At 37.3% G+C, this 11221-nt stretch overlaps 1 pseudogene; it reads right to left on the bottom strand.

Annotated features, from left to right (window-relative positions):
- LOC106459830 overlaps positions 1-11221 on the bottom strand; it is a 180007-nt pseudogene that overhangs the window by 52985 nt on the left and 115801 nt on the right.

Below are 11221 nucleotides of genomic sequence, written 5' to 3'. Positions count from 1 at the left end.
GGTTGGTGTAGTAGTGGTGAGTAGTCATTTCTTAGTAAGTTAACGTTTTTTTACTTTGTAAATGTATTCAGTAATACTCACTTCTCTGCACCGTCCTCCTTCCTTTCTCCTATTTGTCTAGTGCTCTTAATTTGCCTCGTTCAGAATGAGCCCATGTTTATATGCTGGTGCTCTTGAGGATTACTATATACAGAGGATGTATAGTATTATTATTAGTAGTAGAGAGCTATATCCTAATGATGATTACATCATATGCTGGTGCAATACATGTTGAAACATATAAGGGAGGGAGCTTTTTTCAAGGCTTATGGTTTGTTTGTTTTGTTTTTGTTTGTTTCAAATTTCGCGCAAAGCTACACGAGGGCTATCTGCGCTAGCCGTCCCTAATTTAGCAGTGTAAGTCTAGAGGGAAGGCAGCTAGTCATCACCACCCACCGCCAACTCTTGGGCTACTCTTTTACCAACGAATAGTGGGATTGACTGTCACATTATAACGCCCCCATGGCTGAAAAGGTGAGCATGTTTGGTGGGATGGGGATGCGAACCCGCGACCCGCAGATTGTGAGTCGAGCGTTTTAACCACCTGGCCATGCCGGCCCCAAGGCTTATGGAAAGCTCAGGAAATTATACAGCAATGCATGCGAGGTAACAGCTGTTGGTGGCACAGGGAGGTATCTATATGAAACACATTTTCAGGTATGGAAAAATGTAAACTTTATTCTTAATATGAAAAATAAATTTGCATTCAGACTGACTAAGTAAAGGCTTCATAAGTTTACAAATAAATCTTTAATAGAAATATTTTATTAAAAAAATCAGATTTTTTGTCTAGAACTGCCTTGTAAAGTTTACTGAAAGCTTTTTATGTTTTGTGAAAATAAACTTACTACATTAAAAGTCAGAGTATATAAAGTTTCATGGTTATATGATGGTTACAAAATTTGTTAAAATGACCATGTCCATGTATTAAGAGTTAACAAGAAAGTTTGTACTGCAAACATGGATAAAAGCACATTCACTGTAAACCAATATATCTTAAATATAAAAATATTCTATCGACTAATGACACGAATAAGTGTTAAACATGTTGTTACATGTTACATTATAGCTATATATGTTACATATAACAAGAAAGATTGTTGGTAAAGTGTAATAAAACTAATACAATGCATGAATTGCTAAAAACAAACTGTAGAAAACCTACCACTAAATTGCCAATGACTACAGTTGCTAAGAAGAAAGGGATGCATGCCCCGCCTGACACTAGTAAACAGTCCCACATGGACTCTATCCATTCTCCACAAAGAACTCTGAATACAATCATGAAGGAATGCATGAAGTCTGTGAAGTTCCAACGAGGTACTGCCCCATCAGGAAATCTTTAACATGAAATTAAGGTGTCTTAAAATCCAATAGCAATAAAATTGACAATTTTTTATTTAAAAAGCTGGGATTTTTCTGAAAATCAATAAAATCAAAACTTATTCATTTATCTATGAAATTTATATTATTTTAAAACTTGTGCCCTTATTTCAGATAACCATGTCTCATCAAATGTAATATACATTAAATCTCTACAGTGAAATTGTTATTAGTATACCAAGTGCATTAAGAAATCTAACAATAAGAAGGCATGGTAATTAACTAGCTCTTAAACTTTGGTCACAGTTTTCTCCAAACGTTAAGAAATGCAACAAGAGAAACACTATCTACTTCTATTGTTAAAATTATTTTTCATCTTTTAGTTTATCATATTTATATTTATGTGAAAGTTTAGCAGTAATGTTGACATAATTTTGAATAAACTCTAGCTGCACAATTGATAATTATAGGCTCAAAAATTGTCAACTTACAAATGTTTGTTTTTTTCATAGTCTTTCCCAAATAATTGCATACCCATCACTGCAAATATGAAGATGATGATGGCTAACACAAAAGTCAGATTACCCAAAGCTCCAACAGTCTTACCCATGATGGATATTAACAAGTTTAAGGTGGGCCAAGATTTTGCTAGTTTAAACACTCGAAGCTGAAATGAAATTTAAGTACATTAAGTAAAATTCAAAATGTTAAACTAACTCTCTGAAATACTAAAAGCCTTTTCTTCTTAAGTTTTTTATCATGTTATCAACAAACATATACATCAGGGGAATGTACATAAATTCTATTTTCTTGCCATATATCTAAGTTGCAGTTGTGATGAAAAACTACATATCTCACAGTTATGGAGAGGTGGGTAAAAATGTATTTGAGGGTTAAGTACCAATTTGAGATTAATTTTAATTCTAAAAATGTAGGTTTATAATCAGGTAACCCAAAGCTGAAAAGACAGCAATGTGATGTGAATAAAAGTTTAAAAACATATTTGGATTCAGGTACATGATGACCTGCAAAATATTCTCTACAGAGTACTGTGGTGGGAACTCCAAAGACATTGATAAACGATGAATTTCATGAGATGTAACCCAATATTCACTTTTAAAGTGTTTGTAAACAACACAATAAACAAGATTGATCAATTACATAAGCTAATTTGTGAACATAACAGAAACAAGATTTAAAACTGAGAACCATGATTTGCTGTTAGGTATAAACAACCTTTTCTTAGACATCCTGAAAGATATATTCATGTGAAATAACAATGAATATCCCTGACAGGATATAAAAGGCATTTCTGCCAATTAGAATCAGTATCAGTCAAGGCAGGTAACAGAATAAATGAGAAACAGAAGTTACCTTCAGTCATCCATGTTTTAGGTAGGAAACCTCAATATGAGTATAAATCCTAATGTAAGTAGTAAATGAAAAGCAAACTAGAAGCCAAGAAACATAAGACTAAACCAATGTCTAGGAGCTTAAGTCATTGAATACAAAGGATTTGGAAGAGGTCTTTGAATAACAGGGGGAAGGGGAGATGACTTCAGTGACATATGTAATCAGCTTTAGAAGAAGCAGATAAATTACAATCACAAAAAAATACATAAGTAAAGAGCAGTTTCTTGAGGAGTTAAAGATAAACAAAATATGGCTATAATGCACCAACTCCAGAAGGTAGTTGAATGAAGCTGATAGAGAATCAAAGAAAAGCACTGCCAAGAACTGGCTAAATTGTGAGTAATCTGGAAAAAAATCCAATTTCTCAGACAAAGAACTAAACAATGGCTAGCTGAGCAGCTGTAGAGGTTGAACATTGCTCCAAAAAATGGATATATGAGCTTGCTGTAGAAGCGGTTTCCAAGATGATAATGGACCATTTCCCCATGAGAAAGCCCACATAATATCATTCAACATGATGGGAAGATCCTGGCACTTTGAATAACTGATTTTAGCAAGAACCTGAGATGGAGAGGAGAGTAGGCATAAAGGAATAAGTTCTCCCAAGAGTGACTCATGTCATGCTAACCAGAAAATTTGGACCTGGAAGTATAGTGGAAGCAGATGATGGACCAATGACCAACGTAGGAAAGGTAATGGCAACTGGACGGCTATGTAATTCACAGAGCCACTGAAAAAACAAAGGGTAGAGGACCCACTCTGCAGGGAGAAACCAAAAATATCAAGAACGTTTGCAAACATGTGCATCACACTAGGAAGATCACAGTTACAAAGGTGAATATGTTAAGAATGAAACCAAAAAAGTAGAGAAACTATAGCAAAGAAGAGGTTACAAGAATGAGTACTGTCCTGATTTGTGACATAAGACACCACATTAGAACTAATATGTGAGCAGAATGATGGTATAGGAGAGGCCAAAACTTGAAACAAACTCACTGAACAACCCAGTGTTTTAAAATGCTGATGTGAGCTGTTGCTTCCTGAGGAATCCAAGAACCATAACAACATATGATACCCCAACACAGTGGCTCAACCAGCAAGAGAGGCATCTGTGGAATATGAAGGTCTATAGGATGAGAAAGAGAAAAATATCCTGCTATCATAAGACTTTGATTTTACCAAAATTGGAAAAGGTAGAGAGTGAGAAAAGAAATAGTTATGCTGTGTGATAACAGGGCTGAAGTTAGATAATGTATTAATGCTCCTCTTGCTTGTACAGGTCCACAATGGAATGACTTTGCAAAATGAAGCTATCGTACACAAAGCAAAAAAGGATGCCTTTGGCAGTAGCTGTGGAAGACTTCATGGCTTGCAATGCAATAGAAGATGGTGATTAAAATGTCATACCTGTTTAAAAAATATTCTTCCTTACTGTAAAAGCTCCAAGTAGTAAAAAATACTTGTAGTCAGTAAGTAAACTAAAAAAAACGATAGCTTTTTTAAGAGAATGCTTGGAGCAGTGGAACATTTTTCATGCTGCATTACATAAAAACACTTGGTAATTTGAACTATTAGGTCTTGTTACATCTTTGTTTTGGAAATGTAGTGCTGTGGTATTTTTATTAAAATTTACTGCATACATAACACAGAATTCTGCATAAATACAAACTCTCTATAAAAATTAAAGATGAGTCATCCATTATGATACCCTCACGCATAACAGAAATTGGTTCAATATTTAAAATACAGCATACCTGAAAAAACAAAAAGAAAAGAGAAATCAGACCAGCAGAAAATTCTTTGGTACAGTATTAGGACTAGCTGACAAATCCTGCTCTGCAGACACTAAAGGTAAATAGGCCTGAGTAAGAAATTGATCTCTTGTTCATCCTCATAAGAAACAGATGGGTGTTCTGCAATCAAGTATGATATGATGATAAATCAGGGCTGATAATGCAGCCACAGGAACTCCCTATGTGCTAGAGGTAGATTGCATGAGTAACACTTCCAAAAAGGTGAAAGAATTTCTGATAATGATAAAACCATTTGCATCAATTAACCTTGATTTCAGAATTCATAGTAAGAAAAGTCAATGTACTGATCATGTAACCACCCTCCACCAATCATACTGCACCACCTATACTAGCACAGACAGCTTTCACTACCATTACAGCACAATCCTCACTTTCGAGAATTGGCAGATACCAACCAGAAACACCAGCAAATCAGTGGGGAGGAAGGACAGGAAATGGGTGAGTAGAGGTAAGTACCTATTGGAAATACATTTTCAGTGTTAGTAAATGTTAACTTCTGAAACAGTACTACCTCCTCTCACCCAAAGCTAGAATCCCACACTGCAAAGGTGGAGGGGCCAGTGAAGGCACACAAAAAAATCACAAGTGGAGAACAACCACCATGAAAGAACAGGTGTGCCAAAATTATAAAAGAAAGCACACTTGTGGGGTATAGCACTACTTCTGGAACAGGCATGCTCTTCACTCAGTAATGAACATAGTGAGACACCTACAGCAGAACTTAATAGATAGGCACTATGTCATGCAATACAGATTCTGCCTGTGGAAAACAGATAGTATGCAAGATGTTCACATATGTAACAAGCACAAGCATGTGACACAATGATAGTTAGATTTGAAGAAGGTGTGTGCAATCAGGTATATCCGGGCAAAAAACCTCGAGGGGAAGTGCCTTGGGATAAGTCAAATTATGCCAAGTGCAGTCCATCCAGTCAAAAACAACAGTGGATTCACCCTGCACAAAATTGTAAGACCAACAAGTGTGCTCTGCTTGGTCAAAAAATGTCCAGGGGAAGTGCCTTGGATTGATATTAAGATAGCCAACTGTGGTCAGCCTGGGTAAAATATCCTTGGTATATGTTGGGTTATATCAAGTGTGGTTCATCTGGGCAGAAAACATCTAGTGGAAGTGCCTTGCATAAGATTATTTGTTTCATATCTTGTACATAAGTTATTTAGAGATCATCATCTGTAGTCTACCTCAACAAAAAAACCCAGGCAAACACCTTTTGATTTTATTAAGTATGTCAAGTGTGGTTCATCCCAGCAGAAAACATCCAGTGGAAGTGCCTTGCAAAAAAAAAAATAATTTTGCAAACAACAAGTGCAGTCAGCCCAGGCAAAAAACATCCAGTAGAAGCACCTTGTGTTTTATTGAGTATAGTAAGTGTGGTCCATCCAGACAGATAAAAACCCAGTAGAAGAACCTTACATAAAATTGTTATTTCATGATCAATAAGTGTGGTCAACCCAGGCAAAAAACATCTGGGATAAGCGCCTTGAATAATCATTATAAAAGTATGCAGAATTAGTGCTGATATAGAAAATTCAGCATACCTGATCAGGCAACACCTGCCACTAGGTGGGATCTTGAAAGACAATTTAAAGCAACAAAATAAGGCAAATTGGGAGTTGTCCACATACCAGCTTGAATAATCTCCTCCAAGGACAGTGGATCCTAGAAGCTAAGGACATTAAATGACGTATTTGGTGCAAAGAAACATAGACAATTCAGAATAAGCTTGTAGTATGAGTTGCCAAACTCAGCTAGTAAGGGTAAGGGGGAGATAGATTACCGGAAACCGAGGGATTCCAAAAAATAAATAAATGAGAATGGGAACTACGAAAGGAGTCAGTATGAGACATATAACAATGAAAGGAATGAATGGAACAGAGAAGACGATCCAGATTAGAACAAGAGTATAAATGGGAAATAGAAGGCAAGGAAATATGAGAAAAATGAAACAATCTTGATGAGCAGCAGAAGTTTTAGGAAGGAATAATGGCTGGAGATGGCTTGAATGGGTAATGAAGAAAAACTTTAATATAAGTTTAACATAACAGCAAATGTACAACGTTTCGACAAGGTTTTGTCATCATCTTCATTACCCATTCAAGCCGTCTCCAGCCATTATTAGTCTCAAAGTGGGTTCCTCGTCATCGAACTTTAGAAAGGAAGTCATGATCAGGATAAAGGAGAACATAAGAGGAATGATAAAGTGTGCAGAAAACATTAATAGCATAAAGATCAGAACAACGATAACTACAAGCCAGAAGGAGAAGAAAATAGGTCTTAAGAGATCGATGGTACAAAGAACACATAGCAATGGGTTCAAAAGGAGAATGAGAAAGGGCATGAAGAACCACACTGAGATTCTAATCCAAGAGTACAAAAGGATGGGGTGGACAAACTAGACAAAAGGAACAGAAAAGGAGGGAAATAATCGGGAATGAGGAGGAGTTATGAAAATGGGAGAAATGGAAGGTGTTGGACAGAACAGCCTGATAACTAGCAACAGTGGACATGGTCAAACACTGATTAAATAACCATGTAAAGAACCAAGACAGAAGAAGAACACAAGGATGGGAAGAACAAAAGCTACAAGAAATGAACCATTGTCTGGTAGACCAAAGTCTCTGGTACACAGACAAAGAGGAAGGACGAATGGTATGGGTGAGCAAAGATGCTACACAAGAAGTGAGTCCCTGAGCTGAGGTGATGTACCAGACAAAAACTATGCATGAATATGGAGTTTGGTGATATCAGGATGAAACACATTTGATCAAGGTTGTCGGAGAAGTGACTTGGATGGAGTTAAGGGCAGGGACTGTTGCTCCAGTAAGGGCCAGAGCAGAGAGTACCAGTCTGAACTGGCCAATACAGAGCAACTAGCAGTACACAACATGGAGTAGTCTAGATGAGGTAAATGACTCTGGAAATGAGTTGGATTGGGGGATAAGCATATAGATGAAGGCCCCTCCAATCCTGATTGAATGCATGAACCATAAGAGCTGAAGGATGTGGTACAGAATACCAAAAGGAAGGAAGTTTCACATTCCAGTGAGTGGTAAATGCATCTGTATTTGGTGTTCCTAGGCGAGAACACTCTCATTGAAAAACCTAAGGATGAGGGGACTACTCCATGGGAAGGACTTGGTTGAGATGAGACAAGTGGTCTGCAAAATTCATAATTCCAGGAACATGACACACTAAGATCGTGATTTTGTAGTCGTGGGCCCAGTACAGGAGGTCAAATGTCTGAAAACACAGAGACCTGGACTTGGTTTCTCTTTGTTTGATGATATAGCTGATGATGGTGGAATTGTCAAAATTAACCATAACCACCCTCCCCCATAAGAATGAGAAAAAATTATTCAGTGCCCAATGATCCACCAAAAGTTCCATGAGGTTGATATGGAAAGTAATCTGCTTAATGGACCACTGACCCGTAATCTCCCGAGAGTCGAGGGAAGCCCCCAACCTACCAAAGAACCATCTGTGAACAGATGAGTGTCTGGATGAGGTGGAGGAATTGGAACCTCCACCATGGTCAGCTCTCTGTTAAGTCACCAAACAAGGTCGGCCATGTGTTCTGGGAGAAGGATGATAGAATAGTGCAAGGGATCGTGGGAGAAATTCCACTGATTGAGAAGTGTCCACTGAAAGGAACATGTGCACTTGACCCAAGGGAATGAGAGATTCCAAGTAAGCCCACATCCACAAAAGAGATAAAACCTCTCGAGCAGTAAGAGAAGGAGAAGATAGGTCCTCCGTGACTGCCCATTTCATATCCCTGACCCAAATGGAGAAGGCTGGGCCTGACTGAGATTGGAATTGAAGAGAACCCCCAAATGAATAAGGTTGTGTTTGGGTATTAGAAAAACTTCTCTAACTTGATGAGAAATCCCATCCAAGCAGACATTCAAAGAAGCAGGTGTGATTGAAAGATTTGGCCTGGGAAAAGGCAAGCAGTAGCCAGTTGTCAAAGTAATGGTGAGTCCGAAGACCCAACAAGTGAAGATGACATGCTAAAGAGTGGAATACTCGACAAAACACATTAGGAGCTGAATCAATACCAAATGGTAGTGCTCAGAACTGAAAGACACAACCCTCATGGACAAATAGAAGATAATGATGAACAATGGGAATATGAAAATAAACATCTGTCATATTGAACTTAATCATCCAAAGTCCCGAAGAAAAAACCACTGAAGAGAGAGGTAGTACTCAGTGGTGAATTGGGATGTTACCAGAAAGGCATTCAGCTGGATAAAATCTCGGAGGAATGGGCACCACCCGTTCGATAGCTCCTTTCTATACAAGGTTTCGAACTGACTCTTCTATACAACTGGACAAGGCATGATCCCAAGGAGGAGGAAAGGAAACTGGAAAAGATGATACGGGATTGGAACTAAAGCCAAATACCCTCTGACAGAACCTGTAAAACCCACGGATCTGTCGTGAAGAGTCTTCAGACAGTTGAAAACTGTTGCATCAGCCTTTGAAAGTACATCCCATCACCAATAATGCTGACCTCTGTATGAACATGAATGGGAAGAATGAGGGTAAGGATGGGAACACTTGGAGTAGGGTATGGGATGAAAAGAGGAAAAAGGGGCACGGGGGACCCTAACAGGTTAATATTGGATAGAAACATCAGAGTGACAGAATGAGACAAACAAGAGGCCAGGGAGGATAAGGAGGAATGTAGCCTTGCCAGATAACCCTGAACTCCAAAGACTCAGGATGATCCCCAAAGAACATTTCACAAAAATCCCTCAAAGAAAAAAGTGGTCATGCACTCTTGCAAGTAATGCATCTCTCACAAGCAAACCCCAAGAAAACAATATCCAGGTGTTGACAAACAGCACCGAAGCTGACAGACGGGCCATGATAAACCACAGAAGGGTCCTGAGTTCTGCAGAAAATTGATCAGGTGACTGGCAGAAGACTTGAGACAACAATTGTAATGAGAAACTAATACATAAAATGGTGATCAGAGCAAGGTGAATCCTAGAAAACTGTGATTAATTTAAATGAATCAAAGTTTTATGGTTCGAGCCATAAGGGAAGGAGAGGATCCAGACATTATGAATCCAAGTAAGGAATTGAGGCATGTTGGTAAGCAAAATACTACTGGTCCAACAGTCAAGGGGGATGGGGCATACCCACACACAACAGCAACTGATTAGCAAAATGTTGAGCATGAACAAGAATGTCAGGTGAGGAAGGAAAATTATAACAATCAGAACGAGGATTTTCACCTAAAAAGAAAAATCAAGGGCTAAAACTGAAATGTAAAATATGAAATACCTGATCAATAAGGTGAGGTTGGAAATCTCTCCTGACTGTCAGCATGATATGACTGGCAAAAAAAACAGGGCTGGAAAAATAGTCTAAATTGACTTCACCCTGATGAAAATCTTTCTCAGAAGCGTGTTCATGGGGAAAAGAAGAATGAACCAAAGAATTAGTAAAAGCATTCAACTCCTTGCAAATTAAAGCTTGAACTTCCTTGTAAAATGTTGTCAACATGCCATGCTGGGGACTAGTGACATTACTGTCTTCTATATTGGTGGGAACTTCCTTATCCACCACAGTAAAATCGAATTCATAAATCAACCTTAACTTCCCAAAAAATGAAGAAAATTTCGAAAAGAAATGTAAATGAAACATCAAAAGTACTTGAAACCCAAAACTTTAGGTTAAAACTAGTAAATAATCACACACGAAATAGCAGGAGTCACATGAAGAACAAAGTAAACACACGTCGATACACTATAGTGCCAATCGAGAAAGTGAGGTGTCACAGTATGATTGGTGGAGGGTAGTCACGTGATTAGGATATGTTGCAGCAATGGCACAAAAATGAAGGGGGGTATAAAAGACTGGTGCGCTGTTGAAAATTTTAGCAATGCTTAGAGGGTAAATAAAAGTCGACATAGCTGTGGGTGAGAAAAGTAGTATAGTTTTGGAAGTAAGTATACCTGATTTGAATTTAAATTTTAGAAAATTAAACCCAGTTTATCATAACTGTTAAAGAATCAAATTCTAACATGAAAGAACTTAATAAGTGAAAAATGTAAAATACTTCTTGATTGTTATTTTAGAGCTACATATTAGAAAATAAAATTATATCTAAAATGATTATTATAAAACATGGAGAATAGATTTGATCAAAAGGCTCAGGCAGGAGGTAACAATACATGAAAATGTTTGAGAAACTATACATCTATACCGATTTTTAGGGCTTTAATTGCTATGTACATAGACATAACAATAATATATATAAATTTGTACACTAAAATTTACCCCTTTCCATACACATTATGATATTTTTATTGAATTTGCCAAATAGTCTTTACATAGCTCAACTCAGAAATTTATGATTTCTCATTATAATATAAACACAACTCCAAATATTAATCTTTGCTAGGTTGCTGTTAATTAACTACTTATTATATACAACCTAAATCATTAAACACTCAAAAACTAAAGCATGTCATTTAGTTGTACCAACTGTACCTAACCAACAAATATCATACAAGGTAAAAGATTAGATGTCCCAAAGAATTCAATATAACAACCGTATAGTGCAAAATGTAAGAATGTTTAAAAAGAGATTTATGTA

This window comes from Limulus polyphemus, unplaced genomic scaffold (assembly GCF_000517525.1).
Source record: "Limulus polyphemus unplaced genomic scaffold, Limulus_polyphemus-2.1.2 Scaffold666, whole genome shotgun sequence".
Taxonomy (NCBI): Eukaryota; Metazoa; Arthropoda; class Merostomata; order Xiphosura; family Limulidae; genus Limulus; species Limulus polyphemus.
Note: the sequence above shows the minus strand (reverse complement) of the source record. Positions and strands in the feature narration are given on the sequence as shown.